General features: G+C 37.5%; 1 pseudogene; it reads left to right on the forward strand.

Moving 5' to 3' along the window:
- The first annotated feature begins 278 nt into the window (after positions 1 to 278).
- On the forward strand, positions 279 to 378 carry LOC113325498 (annotated as a pseudogene).
- The last annotated feature ends 6,415 nt before the right edge of the window (positions 379 to 6,793 follow it).

Raw genomic sequence — 6,793 nt, forward strand, 5'->3', positions numbered from 1 at the left:
CCACTTCTAAGGCTTCTAACCTTTTTGCTATAGCAGCAATTTTGGCATCTGATTCATAGCCTCCTTATACCCTATTAACGTTTCCTCTACTTAAAAGAATTGTTTTCTGGGGTTCCCTACTATTTTCCCATTGCTGGGTTTTTTCGGCGATTTCATTAAAAAATTCCATCGCCGCATCAACAGTTTTTTCAAATCCACCAGTGCATAGAGACTCAACCATGGTCGTTGTGGAATAATCTAAACCCTCATAAAGGATCTGAACTAGCCTAACCTTTTCTAAACCATGATGAGGACACTGGGATAATAAATCATTGAACCTTTCCAAATACCTATATAAAGATTCTCCCTCTTGTTGTGAAAATGTGCATATTTGCGTCCTAATAGACGATGTTTTGTGCCTAGGGAAAAACTTATTGAAAAAGGCAGATGTAAGTTGTTCATATGTCTCAATTGACTCGGAGTCCAAACTATACAGCCACGACTTGGCCTTATCTTTCAGGGAAAATGGGAATAACCTAAGTTTCAAAGCATCATCATCTAAGCCTCTAATTCTTAGAGTACTACAAATTTCCTCAAAATCCCTAACATGGTAATAAGGGTTTTCATTTTCTTTCCCTAAAAAGATTGGGAGCATCTGTAAGGTCCCAGGTTTCAGTTCATAGGGTGCCTCCGTTTCAGCTAACTTAATACACGAAGGACGGTAGTCCTAGTTGGATTCAACAAAGCTTTCAAAGTTGCCATTTCTGGCGCTATCGGAGCAACAGGATTCTCTCCTCAGTCAAAGACGTTCAAAAACAGACTCTTCAAAAGTCGGACTTTCTAGATTAAGGTAATCGAGACGCTTCGAACTACTAGGTTTCTCTTTAACAAATCTACCTAGTGCGTCTCTTTTACGTTCAGGCATACAATAAATTTTCTAAATTGGAAGGGTAAGCAAACACAGATCAAGGCCGACTCAACCAAATCAAACCTATTGATTTCTAGCAAACAAAAAGCATGATGGCTCCACTTAGATTGTTTCTAGACCAGCTTCTAATCCTTCGAACGGGAATTCGTTACAATTTAAGCAAACCCCTTGGAATCAATCCGAGTTAACGTAAGTTGAATAGAGGCGAGGGAAGCTCGGTGGAGCTTTGATACCCAAGGCCTCACCGGTATTACAAGGCGGCAGTCACGCATTCAACTTACAGAAACCGTCAAGAACTTCGAAGTATGCTTAAAAGAGTAACCAATATTTTTCGAATGACTTTCCTGTTAAGCTCGTTACCCTATCGGTCTCGTTCTAGTCAAAATTTTAGGCTTAGGTTCGCGTAGGTTACGTGTTCCTAAAGCGGGCAAGAAGAGAACGGTGATGAAATCCGAACCCTTATCTTGTATGGCCAGGCCTTGCCCTTTACTAGAAAAATAAATGTCCGTATTCAGTCCTCAACATATATGCATACGAAGGAGTCCAGTAACTCGCTGACAGGGGATTCGCGAGTGTTTAGAATCTTACCTCCCGTTCCAGACGGGGGAATCGGTTGTAGTCGACTCGGGCCACTGACTCCGATGTCTAGTGTACGAACCCAAGGTGCAGAGACAATATCGTAATTGTCCTCCTTCTCTGCAAACAGTTTATATTTAAAGTACCCTTCCGTAGGGTAATAAAAAAAAATGTCCCAAAGTCCAAAAGTCCAAAAAAAAGAAAAATTACAAAAATAATAAACCCTAATACAGTTTTTTTTTAAAAAAATAAACAAACCCTAAACTAAAATTGTCTAAAATAAAATTGTCTTCTTTTCTGTTCTTTTTGCTTTAATCTTTAGCTCCAAGTCTTTATGAAATCACCAAACTCTTGGCTCAATTTTCTTTATGATCCAGAACCTGTAGACACAAGATAAATACCCAAAAACATAAAAAAGGACAAAATAATAAAATAAAAATAAAATAAATCTAAAACCCTAAAAACAAGTCCCCGACAGCGGCGCCAAAAATTGATGTGATTTGTAGATAGTGGTAAAAGTGGTTCGATTCTCAAACTTGTGAAGGATATTAATTAGACTTAAAATCTAATATTAAAATAGAAAACTCACTAAAAATTATAGCAAACTCAATCAAAGTTGATATCAATATTAAAAAGAACACTGAGGCTAAGATTCCACTATTTTCCAAATTCAAAGTGATTTAATCCAATATTTATATTCATGCAATTTTCTTTTTCAATTTGATTCTTACTATTGCAACAAGTAGATTTTCTAAAGCAATAATTGTAAATACCAAGTATGAAGCATCAAGAGTCTATAAACTAAGCATACTCCATCAAAATAGATCACAATCACTCAAATAAAAATCATATTCAATAATAGTCCAAGGAAAATAATCATAATAATAATTGCAATAAATTAAATTAAATAGATTGTACCGCTTTTTGTTGGAAAAATAGCTTCCTCTATCGCCTCAGCAATGGGATTTAGCTCCTCATATCAAAAACATGTTCAAAATAATAAATCATGGCTCAAAAGGTGGTTTTATTGAAGAAAATATATAAAACAGCAGATCTGCAACGGTGTATAGATGTTACAGAAGTCACCGTTACAGTTGGTGTTGCAATACTGAAGATATATGTTACTAATCAACTGTTACAGGATCAGAAATTTAAGACCCTAGAATACGACTGTCCTGCACAGCTTAATGTTCTTCAGCTGTTAAACAACGACACTGTTCTGCGACTGTTTCCCGTGCGTCAATGTTCTTCGCGTTCTTCCTCTTCAGCAGCAGCAACAACAGAAACAGAGTTTGGTAAAGCTCTGATTTCTTCTTTTGTGGCTCTCCTTAAGTCCCCAAACTCTCGACACACCTTCTATATGACCCAAAAAATGTATTTATATCAAAAATACCGATTAAATCTCTCCCAAATCTTCCAAAATCTCTTTCCTTCTCTTCACAGCAAAGTTGCGGCGATTTCTTGTTTTAGAATTTCTACGCGTTTCTGAGCTTTCCTTTTTATTATAAACTCTTCCTTAGGTAGATACAAATCTTTGAGAAAGTTTACATCATTTTAATCTCTCTAAAATTCCCTAAAACAGGTCACACACGTGACTTTCTATATTTTCTGTTGTGATAAAAATCAGTCGATTGAGCCCAGTCTAATCGATTTCAACACCCATATCAGATTCCTAGACCCATAAGGAGTCTATCCTATGAAAATCAGAGGTTTAATCGACCTCAAACTCCTCCAAATCAGGAACCCTAAAATCTGTTCTTCACTGCACCTACTTTCCCGCCAAAACCTGGTTTTTGAAATGTTGAAGATGGTTGCCTCTTATCCAGGGTAGGGGTGCGATTAGCAGCTTCTTGGAAATGGGATGCCCCTTAGTAATTAGTTTACCCCTCATCCAAAGTGAGAGTCCGAATAGCAAATGTCCTCCGGGTGCTTTCCGACAACTTTTCGAGCCAATTTTTTCCAAAAATGTGTATTGGATAAAAATACCTACAAATAAATAAAAAACCATAACAAGTACAAAAATGAGCCCTAACAATATATAGAATCGAGACAAATCGGACACAAAAATGTGTTTATCAAAGCCTCATGTTCTGTGTTAGCTTAAGCACATTCACGTTTATCCATAAAACAGAGCTTCTAATCGAGGCGTCTATGATTTTTTTCTCTACGACCCTTTTGTACCACTGGAAAAGTTTACTTAAAGTCTCCTCCAAGCACGACAGTGATCCCTCCGAATGGTTGGTCACTTGATCTCACATCTCTTAGAGTACGATCTACCGCTTCAATACAAAATCGGTGTTGCATTGCCACCTCATCCCATATGATCAACTTGGTAGCTCGAAACAATTTTGCCTCGATTGAATCAAAATCGACATTACACTTGGAACCAAATTGTGGCTCGAAAGGTATCTTAAAGGTATAATTTGATGTCCTTTTACCAGTTAGAAGCAATGCAGAGACGCCGCAAGAAGAGACTGTTAAAACAACGTCACCCTTGCTTCTACGTGTTGCTTCCAATGTGTTGTACACAAAAGTCTTCCCCGTCCCAACACTACCATTTAATAAGAACGTTCTACCAAGATTATTCACTATGGAATCTGTAATTGTCTCAAACGCATTTTTTTGTTTTGTGTTGAATTTATCCACATTCGAATCCACCACTGATTCTTGAATCTCAAACTGCAGTTCTCTTTGCTCCCATAGTAATCTATTTCCAACAATTCGGCTCCAGTCATCGGTATGTTGGGGAATTCCAAGATCCTTTATTTCCTTCCCTTCCTCCTGAACTATTTTCTCCATGAGGTAAAGACCGTAATCAAGAACCTGCTCCTCCATTGGATTTTCAATTCCGTACTGTCTTTTGATCCTAAATGTTAAATCATCACATATATCTTTCCCATACCTCTCCCATAGAACTTCTGGCCGTGTAGGACTGCACTTGGTTAGTATTATACCAAACAATTGTCGCAGCTGATGCCCAGTTTTGATTACGACGGATTCTTTCAAGCATTTATCACATTCTCCGTCATCTTCCAACAAATTTAGTGCAACACAGGCAGACTTGAAAGTTCGGTGGACCTGTTGAACACAACTCTTCATCGTAGTTCTCAGGTGCTTGAAGGACCTTGCCCCAGCTACTACCGTAAGCAACAACCTCAGGTAATACAGTTCGCCACTGTTTGGGGTGACAAAATACATTCTCCCAATTGCAAAGCCTTTCTGTCGAGGAGACCACTTTTTATCTGACAAAATGACATAATGCTCAGAACATGTTTATTTTCAGAAATATAATTCAAGTGGATACTCAAAAACATGCAAATATGCACATGTAATGATGATCATTTCATTAACAATTACCACAATCAGACTATAACCGTTCATCATTTCAGTAACTGATAGCAATGTAACTGAAGAAGGAAATGGATAAGTAAACTGAAGACCATATCTTACCTGACCATACAAACTTCTGAGAGAAGTCTTGGTAGATATATGCCTCGTCTTCTGGATTTAACCTGTATTTTTCAGAAACTAAAGTTGTGAAAGAAGAGAAACTGAACAGAGCTAATACAATGCAAGATAGAGGCAACAGAGAAAACATGACGCAAAAAATGGGGCAGAAAGACATAAGACAGACATGAGACGTGAAAATAAATTCATAAAATGATGTCAAATGGATCTTCTTAATGATGAAGAAAGTATAAAACTCATATACGCAAAGCCTGGAAAATTTACTAAAGGTAATGTATCATCAAAAAACATAATTATACAAAAATATGGTGATTACGCAATAAAAATGTTGATCTCATGAAATGGGATAAAGAATAATACCCTTCGAACATGGTTCGAGGTGAAGCCTCAAAAAAATCGTGGTTGGGCTAATAAATATGTTTATCTGGCACATGTACATGATTCCTACATCCCAATGCATTGAAGAGCTTAATAAATGGAATTTCGAAAAGAAATCCACCCTATTAGGAATTGTTTTCCCGAGAATTGTAATGGTACAAACATCTAACCACCAACCATATACCAAAGGCAGAAAGACATTAGTCATGGAAATATGCATTAGAAAGACAAATTTGAAACTAACATGTTGTAGTCAAAATACCCCATCAGAGTGGTTACTACATTTTCTGCCTTGTCCTGAATTACTTCGACTGGATCATCTGGATCGTAAATAACTCGCTGCTTGCCCGGAAGATGTACCACTAGCCGCTGTACTTTGGGATTCTCTTTGTGTAGACGGTTTCCAAGTAATCTCCAAGCTGCCTCGGGTGCTCCAATATACCTTGAACTCAGATATTGAAGAATCTCGTTGGGGCCACCACCATCAACCATAATCGTCAAGTCATATCCCTTGTAGATATACTTGTGTATATACTTCACGGCAAGGACGCTGGAGCATACCTCGACATTGATATAGCAGTCAAACATCCTGCTAAGATGTGGATTGTAAGGAACCACATCCATATTAGTGTATGACTGGTTGCGATAATAGAAAACCCGGCCATAATCGCGTCGGCGATACACTGGATACCCATCATCACTAATTGAAGTTGACTCTGCATATTGTTTCGGATAGTTTTTGGTGCACCTGCCGCCATCCATGCAACTTGCACTTGGTTTCCTAGCACCACACGATCCATGAACCATGCATCTTTGTATAGTTTGAAAAAGTTTTGGATATTTTTTTTCATCTGGGAATTCGACACATACCATCTTATCCACTTGCTCCGGGGTGTGTATTTTATCTGCCTTGTCCAGAAAAATCAACATGTGCGTATGTGACAAACCCCTCTTTTGAAACTCTATTGTGTAAACATATCCAACCACCCTGCCAAACACTTTATTATCTTCTATTTCTTTTATCAGCGCCTTACGTTTGAGCTCAAACACACTAGCCACCAAATCATGCCTATTGTGTGGTTGTTGGTTTTCTAACAGAGAACTTGTAATTTCTTCCCAACGTGGATTTGCTGTCATGGTGAGAAATATATCTGGATGATGGTTGTACCTTAGCAAGAAAAAAAAAATTTATTAGCAATTTTTAACATTCCATTTCTATTCAGATTTGAAGAAATAAAAATAATGATCTATAAGTATCAAGCACACAACAACAATGCAGATACATTAAAAACCAACTCAATATGGTTTCACTAAAGCAATACTAAGGCCAGAACATTAGACAGATATTGCGCATGAAAATTCTACAACCATATTCCCATATCAACTACTTGTTATAGACATGATAAGAATTTGGAGCCATTTTCTCGACCAAGTTACCAACTAATAAACAATAAATAAACAACT

Source organism: Papaver somniferum, chromosome 11 (genome assembly GCF_003573695.1).
Source record: "Papaver somniferum cultivar HN1 chromosome 11, ASM357369v1, whole genome shotgun sequence".
NCBI lineage: Eukaryota > Viridiplantae > Streptophyta > Magnoliopsida > Ranunculales > Papaveraceae > Papaver > Papaver somniferum.